Source organism: Salvia miltiorrhiza, chromosome 7 (genome assembly GCF_028751815.1).
Source record: "Salvia miltiorrhiza cultivar Shanhuang (shh) chromosome 7, IMPLAD_Smil_shh, whole genome shotgun sequence".
Lineage (NCBI taxonomy): Eukaryota > Viridiplantae > Streptophyta > Magnoliopsida > Lamiales > Lamiaceae > Salvia > Salvia miltiorrhiza.
Genome location: NC_080393.1, coordinates 43836220 through 43853357, shown reverse-complemented (window position 1 = coordinate 43853357; position 17138 = coordinate 43836220). Strand labels below are relative to the sequence as shown.

Below are 17138 nucleotides of genomic sequence, written 5' to 3'. Positions count from 1 at the left end.
AAATAGTGAGATGATTGAGTTGACGTTAGAGTTTCATTTTGACGTTAGACTTTGAGCGATTTTGATGATACACCTTAAGTGAGATTATTTGAATGAATACTATGTGACCTACTTGTTACATGTGTGATTATGATTTTCTTGAATATTATTGCACGAGATTAATTTTCAAACGAGTAATGAACGAGTTTATTTTTCAATCGATGAATAAAATTTTATATCAATCGAGTTATATATTTTTTTTTTTCCTAACGGAACTTCTCGAAGTTTATTTTTTTCCGAGATGGATGTGAAGTGAATTATGTGAGCAATAATTATGTTATAATTATTGTTGGTCACTTAAGTGTATAATGTGTAGTTTTGATTTAATTAGTGAGTGTTATAATGAATCAAATTGTTACTACACAATTACTACACTTTTTACTATATAATTTTACATTTACACTAATTGTTACTTTTAACCTAAGGTTAATTATTTTTAACTTAAGGTAAATTATGCAAGTGGCCAAGTGGATTATCCAACATGTGAGGATTATCCTAAATATACTTAGTGAGCAAGTTTGAGGTTATTCATTCCCTCATTTCTCACCCATAGAACCGTCCCCTCCCTCTCTCTCTTCTCTCCCAATTTTCTTCATCATCCTCCATTGATGATCATATACAAAGCTTCATAGATCATTTCTATACCATAAGCTTCCATTAAAACAAGATCTAAACATCTATACACTTCAAATCAAGAGCAACTATGGAAGGTTTTTAAAGCTTGAAGTCAAGAGGAGATTTTCATTTTCTACTCAAAAATCATTGAGTAAGTGTTAGATTTATCTAAATCTAATCATATTTGAGATATATAAGCATGAATATGGATGATTATAGCATGAAAACAACTTCTAATTCAAGTTTGTAATTTTCGAAAACTTTAGGGTTGGAAGCCTTCAAATTGTTTTTTTCATCTTCTTATCTTATTTTGAGAATATATTCATGCTATTGAGATCCTATTTAGTCCATTTCTACATGCAAAGGATGGATTTAAATCGATATGTGAATTTTTTTAGATGGGTTAGTTTACATGATTTTGAGAAGTTTGAAGTTCATGGATGGATTGTTGATTTGGTTATGAATATGAGCTATTGAGATTATTGAGATGATATTTGATGGATTAGAATGATGATTAAAGGTGTTTGATGAATATTGAAGTGAGTTAGTTTGATGAAAAATAGGGTATAGTTGGCTATATGCTTAAAGTTGGCAAGTTTATGAGTTATTTTGAAAACCTTTAAAAAGCTACTGACTTGATGAATTTCGACAGGGTTCTTGATTCAAAAAAAATCTTGAAAATTTTATAGTGCGTATATCAGAGTGTTATGAGCGTCCATGTAAAATTTCAAGTCATTTGGACTTTATTTACTACCCTTTTAAAATGAAAAACCCCAACTGCAACTTTCTACCGAAAGTTTGGAAGAACAGACCTTAGAGTCACCATTTTCAGTAGCTTACCCTGAGTTTTTGCTTTCCACATTTTTATGGTAAATATATTAATGTGTTATATAGCTACCCACAAAATTTCAATTCATTTCGGCAATGTTTACTATTTTTCAAAATTCGAAACTTCCAGTTGCACGAAACTGCCGAATATGGTAGACTGTGGGAGAACGGTCATATCTCTTAAACCACTTGGAGTTTTTCAACCTACTTTTTTTTAAATAAAACTAGACTCAAAGAGGTTTCCAATAGTATGAGTCTCTAACTCAGGAGAGTTCCAAGGAGAAACAGTTTATTCTCTTAAGTTAAGGCAGTGCAGAAAGAGTGAATTGAATAAGATTTTGATTATTGAGATGAGATATGAATTAAAGATGTCTATATGTGGCTTAGTGAAGATGAATTGAGCTTATACATGAAAAATGTAATAAAATAGCATAACTTGTTTATGTGAGTTAATTTTTGAATAATTGGTTTAAGAATGTTTTATAAAATAGATTTTTGGGAAATTTCCCCGACTAAAACTATTTTATTTTTCAAAAATGAGTTTGTTTATGTGATTGCTATGTGCTTATGGATTGTTTATCTATGAGTTGTTCCTTGACAGAGTTTAGACCTACATTAAGAGATAAGTCAAGAATAAAGTAGTGATTACTTAGAAAGTGTTTACGATATGAGATCGAGTAAGACGGAGTGTAGAAATGAGAAGTAATGTAATATTACTAAGATAGAATGATATTCTTAGTAAGGAAGTTTCTGACCGATTCCTTTTGTTTTACCCCATGAACTATATTCGATGTTATGATATCTGAAGATGCGAGCAGAGGACGGAAGTGAGTCCACCCCGAACGCTACGAGAGTAAGCTAGGACATCAGGTGGGCATTATTTTTACTATACGTGTATAGAGATCCCCTGCGTATCGTAGGCCTCTTATACGAAATGAAGTAAATGATATGATTTAACTGTCAATTTCAGTTTGATGAAAATTATTATTGTTGATGATGTTTATGAGTCTGATAAATATTTTGAGATTTATTGATGTTGAACAAATTGACTTGCCAAGTTTTGATGACGACGAGCCTGTATGTCACCCTCTACTGATGAGACGAATTCGGGTCCTGCCACAAGCGGGATTGTGTACACAGAGGTGACCGTGAGCTGTCCTTCGGGTCGGCCGGTCACGGTACTTGAGAAGGAGGCCTACTTCTCAGTACCTTAAATGATGATGATTTGTAGATGTGGTACATACATAACGAGAATTTTGACCGGTCATTTATTTATGATGTTTATGATGATTGTTAACTGCTTACACGGGTTCTTTTGAGTAAAATCCCCGTGTATTGCTTATGTGGCAAGTTCAATCTATAGCTCTAAGAGCTAGTTTTCATTGATTTTCGGCATATGTCCACTGAGTATTCTGTACTCAGCCCTGCATGTATTTCTAAACGTGCAGGATAAGCGAGGAGGGAGATTGGACTGGTGCTGGCAGGGATTTTGTTTCGGATGATCGTCATTATACCGTAATTATATTCCTTGCGGTAACATCAAGATGTTGAAGTTTATTTTGAACTTAATCAAGGAATTTACTCCCGGCTATATGTCTTCATACATATAGTCTGTTCGCATTTTGCTGCGATGCTCTATATATCCCGAGTCATCTTGAGTAATTAGCTATGTCTACTTTGTAAAGGTTGACAAGAATCTCGATGATTTAAAAGTTATAAATCAAATAATATTTTTATTGATGATGATGTCATCTTTCTTGGTTTATCACGTTTTAGTGATTGCTTCCGCTTGACGTTCGATCTAGTTTTCTCTTTTTACCTTATTAATTTATTTAGTCGTATCGATACCCGGTCTACGCTATCACTGGCTAGGCGTCGGGCTGCGACAAAAACCGTTATGTATTCTATCAAAGATAACGGTTAAAACCGTTATAAAAAGTGCAAAAAACTGTTAACTATGATAAAAAAAAATAAAAAAAAAATTAATACATAACGGAAAAATCTTAATACATAACGGTGAAAAACCGTTATGTATTCTATCAAAGATAACGGTTAAAACCGTTATAAAAAGTGCAAAAAACTGTTAACTATGATAAAAAAAAAAAAAAATTAATACATAACGGAAAAATGTTAATACATAACGGTGAAAAACCGTTATAGATAACGGATTGGAACCGTTATGTATGATACATCGTACCGTTATCTATGCTACTATACATAACGGTTTTGAAACCGTTGTCTATGACGTATAGAATAGATAACACCACTATACACAACGGTTTTTTTGCTCATAGATAACGGATAAAATCCGTTATCTATGAGCGTTTTTCTAGTAGTGCCCAATTCTCCTAAGCACCAGATAATCCGACCAAGAATTATTCGAACACCCAAGCTTAGGAAAATTAGAATCCATCTCCTTAAACATCACCTTCAAAAAGCCCGTAATGATTTTAGGATGAAAAGTAACATCATTGAAAGTCGTTTGATTGCGGCAATCCCAGATTTTCCACAAAAGATTAATAACCCCTGCTTTCCAAAAAGAGCGAACTTGAGAGCTGAAATGCTCATTCCAAGCAGCAACAAGGACACTATGAATATCCAAGCAATGAGAAAACTCCTCTTTACCAAACCAAGCCAAGAATTCAGACCAAACCGGTTGAAGGCAGTGCAACTCCAAAACAAGTGATCAATGGACTCCACATATAAACCACACATAATGCAATGATTTGGACCAATAATGCCACGTCTAATAAGATTATCAAGCGTGGGCATCTTCTTATGAATAATTCGCCAGCAAATCAACGATCGACGTTCCGGAATAAAATTTTCCCAAATCCAATATCCCCAAACCACCTTAGGAAAATTATGATTCTGAGTAACATAAGCTAAGGAAGCAGTCACATTCCCACTAACCGAGTGTTTCCAAACTAAATAACGTATATGATATTGAATAACGTATATAATGTACTCCCTCCGTCCCAAACGAAATGTCCTGTTTTCCTTTTTGGACTGTCCCAAACGAAATGTCCTGTTTCCTTTTTTGGCAATACACTCTCTCTATATACTTAATATTTAAATAATTTTCACCAACCCACTTTATACACATTTCTTAATCTCCGTGCCGAAAAGAAATAGGATATTTCGTTTGGGACGGAGGGAGTACTGAATAACCAAACTAAATAAATTAAAAATATTGTTCAGACTTGAACATATGACAGAATAACTTGTATATCACTCTCTCTCTTTCTCAATGGAACTCTCTTTCTCTCTCCTCTTCAACCTCCTTCGCACCAGCCTCCATTACCCTCTTCACCTTCAACCTTCAGCCGCCATCTCCACCATCCACCCGCCACCCCGCCGCCGAGCATCGGCTGAGGACGACAGCAGCAGCAGCTGCTCACCACCGCCTTCGAGGCTCTCTCTCCCTCTCGTACGGACTGTTGCCGCCGCCTCACGCCGTCGACGTCATTCGTCACACCACCTCCGGACAGCAGCGGCAGCACCACGCCACTAGCAGCGGCAACAGCAACTGCACCGCCGCTTCACCCTCCGTTCTCCATTTCGTCAAGCTCCAACTCCCCCTCCCCTAGCTCACGCAGTCGCTCGCCACCACCGCGAACCACCAGCACCTCTTCCTCCTCGCACTGAACGCATCCTCTCAAGCTTGCCCCCTCCGTCGCTTTGACTCCCCTCATTCAACCACTGCAACTCCAGTCGGAGCTCCCGTAAGCTCTCTTCGCTGCCTCGTTTCACCCGGCAGCCGAAGGCCAGGCCTTGTACCGCCGACCTCCGCCTGACCTCTTTTTTCCTCCGTCTGTGACGACCGAGGCCTCCGATCTCTCGCTCTCTCTTTCCCTCTGAATCGGCAGCCGTAAGCTCTATCCATGAAACGTCGCCGATCTTGTCGAAGCCGAATAAAATTGAAATTGGGAGTAATTAATATCCTCATAAAAAAAAATCAGAATCTTTAAGAAACTAAATCCATCAGCCGAAATAATAAACAGAAATTATGAGATACACAAGATCTTACCATACATATTAAAGATATTTTCGGTTATTACTAGAAGTCTATTGACAAATCTAACCTTTTCGGAATTAATTAAGTAAATAAATTTGAAAAATGCAGATCCGTTGGATTGCTTCAAATCAACGACTCTGATCCTTTCTCCATTCTTCACAAAGATGCCTTTCTCTATTGATCACTTTCCTATATATATATATATATATATATGTGTGTGGAGGGGTTCTAATAAAAATCTATTTTATCCTATGAGCTAAGAACCTATATCAACCATTAGATTATGCAAATGGACGCATGAGATTAAGAGCTATTTTAATATCAGCCTTCCAATTTTAATAATATACGGTTAAGATTTATTTTGATATATTGTGCGCTTTTTTATGGCTGATAACAGTAGAGGTTACTAATGTAATTTTTAATCTCTCTCTGCATGGTAATGTCTGGAAAATATGGGATTCTCCATATCTTCAATAGGTTAGTTACTTTTTTCTTTATTTTTTATTTAATTTACTTTCTTTTGTTGTTTTCTTTTTTTCTTTTATTATCTTTCGTTTGCTGAGCACTCTTAGTTACTATTAAGAACCTGAAATCTCTGATTACTCACCGCTGTCTACTGAAATCACCGTCGCTGCCTCAAAATCGCAACTCACAATTTTGCACAAATGAGCATTGTGCAAAGATGGAGTCATTTTTTAAACCCTAGAAAGTGAAATTGGAGAAGTAAATTCAAGAACGTGATTTTAGGGACAATTATATATTAATTCATTTTTCCTTTCACAATTCCACCCTGTTAAATTCTCTATAATTTTAAATGAAAGGAACCGTGCATAAATTGAAGGATAAATCTCAACCCTTTATTTTCTTCTAATCAAAGGTTATTATTGGTTCTTAGTTTTCATCTTAAAGAGGATTTCTATGTTAACCCCACCATATATATATATATATATATATATATATATATATGGGAAGGCTAAAATAAGAACGTTTCTTAAAATATAAATTAGGAACCATTTTCAGCCCTTAGATCATCAAGATCTACGGTTGATTCATCACCTTGTTGGATAAATTCATGGTCCTGAGTTCGAATCCCAAAGGTAGCAAAAAATTATTTTTCGCAATTCATGCCTTTATACAGTTTATTCATGTGTGTTATACATAAAATTCATGCATTTTTGCTGGTTCGTAATTCTTAAAATAAGGGTGGTTTATTGAATAACCGCCCTATATATATATATATATATATATATATATATATATATATATGTGGGTGAGCTAAAATAAATACACCTTTTATAATATAAAATATGAACTATTTTAAGCCCTTAGATTATGAAGATCTACGGTTGATTCATCATCTTGTTGGATGAATTCATTGTCCCGAGTTCGAATTTCATAAGTAGCAAAAAATTTATTTTTCGCAATTCATAAATTTACACAGTGAATGCATACGTATTCTACACAGAAGAATAATTTGGTTCTAAATAGATTTCACTTTCTTTTAAGAGGTAATATATAAATATGGCCACTTTCCTATAGTAAAATTAAAATTTGGCCTATGAAATAAAAACATTAAAATTTGGCCAGTTTTTTGTGTAAAAGTACAAAATTACCCCTTACATTAAAATTTAAAAAAATGGCCACTTTTCTCACCCTCTCTCTTCTCTCTCTATTACACTCATTTTCTCTCTCTTCTATCTCTCTTCTCTCCCTCTCCCTCTCCGGCTCTCCCTCTCTCTCTCGTCCTCGCCACCGCTCCACAGTCGCCGGCCACCGCCTCCGCCTCCGTCGCGAACCACCACCACCGCGACGCACAGCGGCAGAGGATCTCTGGAGGCGGTGGAGGATTTCGAATGCACCCATGGCGGCTGCGCGCTGACGCACTCTTCCTACGCTGCTCTCGACGGGATCCTCTACTGCAAGCACCACTTCCAGCAGCTTTTCATGGAGAAAGGCAACTACCAGCATGTTATCGAGGCTGCGAGGAAAAGCACCGTCGATAACGACGCCAACGTCGCTGCCGCCGCCACTGCTGCCGCCGCCGCCGCCGAGGAAGGGGAGGCGGCGGGTGAAGAGGATGGGGAGGCCAAGGCGGATCCGGATGAGCCGGAGTCTGAGGCCAAGGCGGAAGACTAGTCCTAGAGAGAGAAACAGAGAGAGAGAGAGAGAGAGAGAGAGAGAGAGAGGTGATCTCTCTCTTCTATTAATTAATTTTTGGTTGAGTAATTATACAGCAAGATTTTGATTTTCCGAGTTGCTTGGCATTGGTTTTCGACATTTTGGTTTAGGTTTTCAAGCTATAATTATGTTGTTTGTTTTGTTGTAATTCGAATTAACACACATTTTGTGTGGGGATTTTTCCAAGTTTTTGCAGGAATATAAATTGTGTATGCCTTATTCATAAGGAATTATAGTACTCTTTGTATAACTTTTTTTCAAAATAATTAAGTGAGTGACAAGTATATATATGTTGTTTGCTGCTGCTGAAGTAGAAATTTATTGTATTTTGATTGTTGATTTGGAGGAATTGATGTATTTTGATGGTAGATTGAGTTGTTGTATTTTGGTGTTGTACAACAATTTTTTTAATGTTCTTAAATTCACAACCAAATTTATGAATTCACAATTTAATGTTCTTGAATTCACGACCACATTTATGAATTCACAACTAGATTTAAGAATACATTTATGAATTCACAACTAGATTTAAGAATTCACAACCAGGTCGATGAATTCACAATTTAATGTTCTTGAATTCACAACTAGCTCGATGAATTCACAACTTAATATTCTTAAATTTACAACCAAATCTATAAATTCACAATCAAAATAAATTACAGTTTTAATTGTGAATTCAAACTTTAAAAACTCAAATTCACAACTACTTGAATTCATAACCAAAATAAATTCTAGTTGTGAATTAAATTCAGGTTGTGAATTCGACTGATTGTGAATTCTCAACCAACATAAATCTGGTTGTGAATTAAATTTTGGTTGTGAATTCACAACCAAAAAATTCTAGTTGTGAATTAAATTTTGATTGTGAATTCGACTAGTTGTGAATTAAATTTTGGCTGTGAATTCGACTAGTTGTGAATTAAATTTTGGCTGTGAATTCGACTAGTTGTGAATTCACAAACAAAAAATTTTGGTTGTGAATTCGACAGGTTGTGAATTCTCAATTCACAACCAGTGTGAATTCACAACCAAAATTGGTTGTGAATTCACACTGGTTGTGAATTGCGGGATTTTTTAAATGGGTGATGTAAAGTGGACATTTTTTTAATTTTTAATGTAGAAGGGTATTTTGGTAACAATGGCCATTTTTTTATGTTTTTATCTTAGTGGACAATTTTTAAGTTTACTATTTCAAAGTGGCTATTTTCAAAATCCACTCTTCTTTTAAATTCAAATATTCGGATCGCATCGAATTAGTTAAAATCTGATCTGAAATCTGAATATTTTACCCCTAGAAGCAAGGATAAGATATTTAATGATTCTTGAGAGTTCTTGCTCCCATAAGTCAGAGAATGTTGGATTAATTATACAAACAATGAATTCAACAAGTATTGTAAAAGTAACAAATGCAATGAAAAATAAATTACGGACACTATGTATAATTTTATATTTTAATTTATTAATTAAATAACGGTGTAAATCCACTATAAGAATACTTCTTACAATGAATTACAATCTACTAAATAAGGATTTCTCTTAATTAAGTAGACGAGGATAGGCGCAAGAAATCTCTTATAACCTATCGACAAATGTTGGCACCTAGATAATCTGAAGCTAACTTTAACTAATACATGTCCACTCTGTTAGGTGATTGGTAAATAGACGCATTGTATACTAAAAGTTTGCTTTAGTATAAGTGGGAGATTGTTGGATTTGTATACTGTAAAGCAAGAACGTTTTATGCTTGTATACAATGTTTCCTGTTACCACTATCCAATCTCCTATCTGATTGTGTTCATGATTGCACATGTATGTTCCTTATCTCTTTATAAGTAGATTATATGGTGTGTTGTAGATCACAGAAGATCATATAATTGGAATAACCTTAAGAGATATAAAATGATCACAACCGAGATGACTTTAGGACGAGTCATTGGTTTAGGCTGCGGTATAGATGGAAATAGTTTGTCTTGACTACTTGTCTATACTGGTACGTCATAACGTATTGATAGGACCACAGTGAGATGTATTCTTCTATCTGACTTAAGTGAAGAATCAAGATCTCGGTGACTTAATAAAATCTTAATACTAATAAGATTTCAGATATATATGTTAATTTGTGTATCACTTTGATTTACTATGAGTGAGAGTTATATAGTAACTTGAGTACTCTGTATCTTGGGTGATAGCGGTTAATATATGATATTTGATTATATGTATTGGTACCCGTATCCGATATAGGATAATGACATCTCCTTAACGAGCTCAATAAAGTTTATTGCGCTAAACCCTGCAGGTTGATTAAGTTCAGGCGCAATAATAAGGTTTGAGTGGTACTGCTTAAGGATTACAAAGAGATTAATTAATTAAAGCTGTCAGAGCTATAATTAATTAATGGATGTCGGATATTTTAAATACGGATATTTAATAAGTCTAAATACAAGCCCCGACTCATCACCGCCAATAAAGGGGTAAGTCGGTATTGGTTCTCTAGTGGAATGAACTAATATTTATAAATTAATTATGGTCTGGGCTGGCTATGGAGAATTAATTTATTTGAGGCCCATCTTTATTCCTTGTATCTGGTCCCTGAACTGGCCCAAAGTCTCCTTGCCCTAGCAGAGACCGAAGTCGCCCATCACAAGGTTTCTGGCGTCCCATAGCTTGTTTTTATTTATTTAAATGCAGCTGCCTGCTCTCAGGAAACACACACACTAATTAATTAGGGTTTTGAGAGAGCAGAGAGGCGCCAGACGTGAAAGGCACAATTCTCTTTTGGCACTTTCATAGCTCGTTGTCCATCCAACGGTGAAAGCTGAGCGGGATACAGTTCAAAAGATCTGAGCTGGAGTCAGATTTTCGCAGGAAATCAAGTTCTGGCAGTTTCGGGAGAACGGCCATAACTTCCTCCACAGAACTCCGATTCAGTTAAAATAGGTGGCCACGAAAAGCTCTCTCGAAGACGAAGAAGTCGTATTTCTGGGTAAAATACGATTTGAGAACGGTTGAGGCTTCAAACGAAGGCTTGAAGCTGACTAGTCTGTTCAGCTGCGAGTTTGACGAATTCTTCTGAATTCTTCAGGTATTTCTGAACTCCAACGTGCAACACTTAAATTCATAGGGGCATGTTAGGGATTAATCGTTGTATGATAAATTAATAATAATCCAAGAAACGATCTTCGGGGCAAATCGAGTATTAATTCAGTTTAATATTCCTTCAATTGGTATCAAAGCCCAGGATTAATTTATTGGCTCTATTATTAATTTATGTACGATTAATAATGTGCGTTGTTTTTACTGCTGTTGTTCTTCGTGGTCTGTTGATTCTTGGGATACGTCGTTTTAACGTTGTAATCGTTTTTCCACCATGAGAAAATCCGTGGTTAGATTAGGATTTCAATTTGTTTTTCCTTTGTAATCTGTAATTGTGGAAAATGAGACGAAGACGACGACGATCAGACTGGATTAAACGGAGGACGGGTTGGTTGGCTGCGATTGAATTAGGGCATGCGGTGGCCGCGCACGCCGAGGGCTGCGCGCGCTTGTGCGCTGAGCGCTGCGCGTCCGGTCGAGCGCTGCCGTACCGCCGCTGCTGCCCTTGTTCTGCTGCACGCCGGGGGCTGCCAAGGCTGGTCATGCAAGGTAGGGCGAGGGAGGACAGGCGACTGGCAGGGGCGGTGCGCGCCGAGGGTTGCGCGACGCGCGGCCGCTGCTGCCGTTGCTGCTGTCCTCGCGTTGGATCTGCCGAGGTTGCCGTGACCAGGAGCCGAGGCTGCCAAGCCTTGCTGGTGCTGCGGTGCTACTACTGCTCGCGGAGGAAGGCTGCTGCCGAGCCAGGCAGCTGTCGCGCCGGGCTGCTGCCGCGCGCTGGGAGCTGCTGTTAATGGAAGGTAGCGGCGCCGCCTAGGGGTCCCAAACCCTAGGTGGCGCATTTTTCCAAACCCTAGGGGGCCCAAACCCTAGTTTCAAAGACGGGCCTGTTTGAAGCGTTTCGGGCCGAGTTTATGTTTTTGAGTTTTATTTCTTTTTCTTTTCTGTTCTTTGTAATAGATTAGAAATATGGGATTCCACGAATGGGTCACGAAGAACTTTATTGTTTTAATTTTGTTCTTTGCATGTCGTGGTGTTAATCATTTATGTTCTTTACCGGCTGTCTTTGTCTTTGCTTATTAATATGTGTTTATTAACTGCGCTTAGACAAGCATGTTAGGTTTATCGTTTTCTTAAGCATGTTTTAGAATTCTGCGAGCATGTTTTACATGTTGCGTTCTAGATGAGCATGTTTAGGATTATGTGTTGAGCATGATCAAACCTTTTGAAAGAAAAAGACTAAGTTGTACTAATAATTTTATAGATGATTAAAAATTATTTAGATTTCCACAAGCGGTCTCTAGACAAAGTGATTGGCGATGTGAGTAAACGTCCACACAGCGTGGCTTACTTCATGTTTGTTCTTTCATAAGTTTGTCAGATGAGGTTTCTATAAAAATATTTAAATCCATTAAAGTAGTGGGAGTTATGCAGTAAACGTCCACACAGTGTGGCTTACTTGTATAATTTTCACAAGTACTTTAGAGGATGGAATTAAATAAGATAACTAAGAAATTAAATTGAATGTGGCATGGTCCGAGTGAGTATGTCAAATTCGAGAATTTAATTTCAAAGTTAAATTGTGGTTATTACTTAATAATCTTTATTCTTAAAATTATGTAGATCTCCACAAGCGGTCTCTAGACAAAGTGATTGACAATGTGAGTAAACGTCCACACAACGTGGCTTACTTCATGTTTGTTCTTTCATAAGTTTGTCAGATGAGGTTTCTATTAAAAATATTTAAATCCATTAAAGTAGTGGGAGTTATGCAGTAAACGTCCACACAGAGTGGCTTACTTGTATAATTTTCACAAGTACTTTGGAGAATGGAATTAAATAAGATAACCAAGAAAATTAAATTGAAATCGGCATGGTCCGAGTGAGTATGTCAATTTCGAGAATTTAATTTTCAAGGTTAAATTGTGGTCATTGCTTAGATATCATATCAAGTACAATGTACAACTCCCCGAGGAGTCCCTTCTTGATGATGATATGGTCTAGTTAAGGTGCCAACTATTAATTTCCTTTGTCAAAAGGTTAAGTTGACATGGATGGAAATTAAATGACTAGGTGAATAGTCTGGTTGAGGAGTTCATGTGTAAACGTCCACACAGCGTGGCTTGCACATGGGATTCCTTGAGCGGTTGGAGGTTTCATTAATATTGTTTTATCAAAAGGTTACAATATTATTGTTACGAATTATGTGTTTTATGTTCGTTACTTTCAGATATGTCTATGTCTCTTATTGTTTATTTATTCTTGCACAAAGTCTTTTAACCGGTTCACATATATAAAATGGAAACGCAGTTTTGGATTTTTATCTTTATCACAAACTAAACACAATTTTTGTGTTGCCTACTACTCAACGTTCTTATGGTCTGAACAATGAGTCAACTGATGAGAAAAAGGAATTACATAAAAGGTGGCACAAAACGAATAATGTGGCTATATGCTATATTATGAGTATAATGTCACAAACCTTGTAGCTCCAACATCAGGGCATGGACGATGCTATTAGCATCATGCTGAATCTCAAGAAAGTGTTCGGAGAGTCGGACTGAGCTGCTCATTTAAATTTGATGAGAGTAATCTTGTTATTTTTATGAGTGAGCATAGCTCAGTACACGAGCATGTCATGCAAATTTTGACGGACTTGACTTGCTCAGTGGGAGTATCGACGGTGAGGCAAAAGTCAATATTATCCTGAACTCTTTTCCCAAGTATTTTAATTAAGAACTTTCGCCTCAACGCTGTTATGAGCAAGAAAGATAATACTCTTTTTGAGTTGTTGAATGCTCTAGTTACAGCTAAGGAAGTTGTGGGAAAAAGATGTGCAAACACTTGTTATTGCCAACGGATGGCTATCTTCTTCGTCAAAAGACGGGAAGAAGAAGGGTCCAAGGGGCAAGAAAGACAAGGGAAATAGTGGGAGTAGTGGTGTGATAAGATTGAGTATTGGAGATTTTTTCTTTCAATGCTCAAGGCAAATGGTTAAGGTACTTCACTTGCTGTAGCAACTGAGACATGTCAGCTCATTTTCTACTCAGTTGTGAGTAGTGGAAAACGAGAGAAACTCATAATGATTGTTACACCTTGCATGACTTTTTATAAGCTGACAAGGAAGCTGAGTAGTGATGAGCTAAAGACATAGTTTAGTTTTTTGAGAGTTCCTTATCATGTTCCAAAATTTTGAATAGATGGATCTTATGTCATTTTTGATAGTGGTGTTTCTATCATAAGAAATGACAAAGTTATCTATTCTGGTATTTTTGAACATCTCTCTTCATACTATAACTTGTCGACAAAATACATTTATATTGCATTTACATCATCGAACAAAAGAAAGAGAAAAGTTAAGGCTAATCTCTCATGAGGATCTTACACATATATTGATACCCTAGATTAGGTCACATCTATCTTAACAGGATCCAAAGGCTCGTGTCTAAATAGTACATTGGATTCAATCCAGGTTGTACCATTTGGAACCTGTGAATCCTGTATAGAGGAAAAGATAGAGACCGGGTCATTCATGGCAAAGGGGATAAAGGGCCAATAATGTGTTAGGAATGATCTTTGCTGATTCATTGCCAGTGTTTGGGATTACAACCCAGTTTACTACACCGTGTAATCCCTATATAAGATGGTGTAGTGGAGAGAAGAAATAGGTCACTCTTGGAAAAATATGTCCGATGATGAGTTATGCATCTTTGCAATTAGTCCTAAAGAATCAGAAGGTGGTTATTAGCAATGACACACGATTCTTAGAAGTGGACTATGGGAATAATCAATAATTCAAGTCAGATAGTGTGCTTCAAGAAATTGAAGACATTAGACAGGCGATTCCATCACCCAAGCCAAAGTGTGCAAGAGTTTTGTACCACAGGACACTGCACGCACTGTTGACACACATGTGGCACCACAGATCCATTATAGTGGGAGGGTTGTGGGACAACCCGATCGATTTATGTTCTTGGAAGAATCTTTGGATTCAGTCCCTGGTAGTGAATATAAGAGAATCAACCTAGATATCTACTTGGAATTAGTGGAAAATGAGAATGTAGATTCCTGGCACGTCTCAATGGAGAAATCTATTAAGAATATGGGTGTATATTAGAAAATCTTGCTACCAAAAGGCAGTAAAGCCTTAGGTTGTAAGTGAGTATACAAGATAATGACAGGTCCGAATGAGCAAGATCGTAGCTTTCGAAGCTAGACTGGTGGCAAAAGGTTATGCCCAGTGTAAGGGTATAGGTTACGATGATTTTTTCGCTAGTGCCATGCTCAGAACATTCGGATCATTTTATCCATAGCAGCTCACTTAAACCATCGAGGTCTGGCAAATGGATGTCATATATATTACCTTGGAAAAGGTAAGGACATCCATGTGCAACAACCTGAAGGTTACATGAGGGAGGGAGAGAAGCATCTCGTGTCAATCGCTCTCGTGTCATCGGTGATGTGGTTTATCTTGCATTTTATGTAGATAATATCCTCCTAATTGGCGACAATATGGAGCTATTGTCAAGACATAAAGTAATGGTTATCCGAACAGTCTCAAATGAAAGACTAAGGAGGTACAGTATACGTCTCTGTGATCAAGGTTATAAGGGATCACTAGAAAAGGATGTTGGGCTTATCTCGAGTGTCTTACATTGATACTGTGAATGCTCATTTTAGTATGAATACTGCCAAGAAAGGATTGCAACCTTTGAGCTATGGCGTTCCTTGATCTAAAGACTAAGTCTTAAGATGCCTGTTGAGGTTGAGGAAATGAAGGCATATCCTACGTTTCCGCAATGGATGGCCTCATGTATGGATTGCTATGTACGAGATCTTATATTTGCTATGCAGTTAGCATGGTTGTAACATATCAGTATAGTCCTAGTTAAGGACATTGAACTGTGGTAAATTATATTCTCAAGTCCATGACTAGAGAATAAGGATAGTTTACCAGTTAGACAGTTTAGTTCCTATTTGGATTATATGATTTCGGATTCCCAGGCTGACCGGAACAAAGAATAATTACCTCGAGCTATGTGTTTTCCTTGGGAGGTATAACCTTTTGGTTTGACCACTACCTCCAAGATCTAAGGGTGATTCCTAGTTTGCGTCAGAGCATCACCTTAGTGATACTTCAAATGCAGTTGCAAACTCTAAGGAATCCAAGAACCACAAGGGGTCAAACACATGGAGAGTAAGTACCAAAGTTATACGATTATTCGTAAATCGAGGTTTTTGTGCTCATAGAATAAATTCTCACATATTGGAGAAACCTACTAATCTTTTCACAAAAGGCTTATCGCAAATGGTCATTGAAAGATGAGAATGTGATTGATGCCACCCACTTAGAAAACTTTAAGTATAAGTGGGAGAAGTGTTAGGTGATTGGTAAATAGACACATTGTATACTAAAAGTTTGCTTTAGTATAAGTGGGAGATTGTTGGATTTGTATACTGTAAAGCAAGAATGTTTTATGCTTGTATACAATGTTTCCTGTTACCACTATCCAATCTCCTATCTGATTGTGTTCATGATTGCACATGTATGTTACTTATCTCTTTATAAGTAGATTATATGGTGTGTTGTAGATCACAGAAGATCATATAATTGGAATAACCTTAAGAGATATAAAATGATCACAGCCGAGATGACTTTAGGACGAGTCATTGGTTTAGGCTGCGGTATAGATGGAAGTAGTTTGTCTTGACTACTTGTCTATACTGGTACGTCATAACGTATTGATAGGACCACAGTGAGATGTATTCTTCTATCTGACTTAAGTGAAGAATCAAGATCTCGGTGACTTAATAAAATCTTAATACTAATAAGATTTCAGATATATATGTTAATTCGTGTATCACTTTGATTTACTATGAGTGAGAGTTATATAGTAACTTGAGTACTCTGTATCTTGGGTGATAGCGGTTAATATATGATATTTGATTATATGTATTAGTACCCGTATCCGATATAGGATAATGACATCCCCTTAAGGAGCTCAATAAAGTTTATTGCGCTAAACCCTGCAGGTTGATTAAGTTCAGGCGCAATAATAAGGTTTGAGTGGTACCCGATATAGGATAATGACATCCCCTTAAGGAGCTCAATAAAGTTTATTGCGCTAAACCCTGCAGGTTGATTAAGTTCAGGCGCAATAATAAGGTTTGAGTGGTACTGCTTAAGGATTACAAAGAGATTAATTAATTAAAGCTGTCAGAGCTATAATTAATTAATGGATGTCAGATATTTTAAATACGGATATTTAATAAGTCTAAATACAAGCCCCAACTCATCACCGTCATCACCGGCAATAAAGGGGTAAGTCGGTATTTTTAATTAATTAATGGATGTCAGATATTTTAAATA

General features: G+C 36.8%; 1 long non-coding RNA gene across 1 annotated transcript; it reads left to right on the top strand.

Moving 5' to 3' along the window:
• The first annotated feature begins 551 nt into the window (after positions 1–551).
• Positions 552–3222, top strand: LOC130996265 (uncharacterized). Its single transcript, XR_009092472.1, has 3 exons — positions 552–805; positions 2291–2352; positions 2931–3222. It is a non-coding gene; the product is annotated as an uncharacterized LOC130996265 (long non-coding RNA).
• Positions 3223–17138: the final 13916 nt, after the last annotated feature.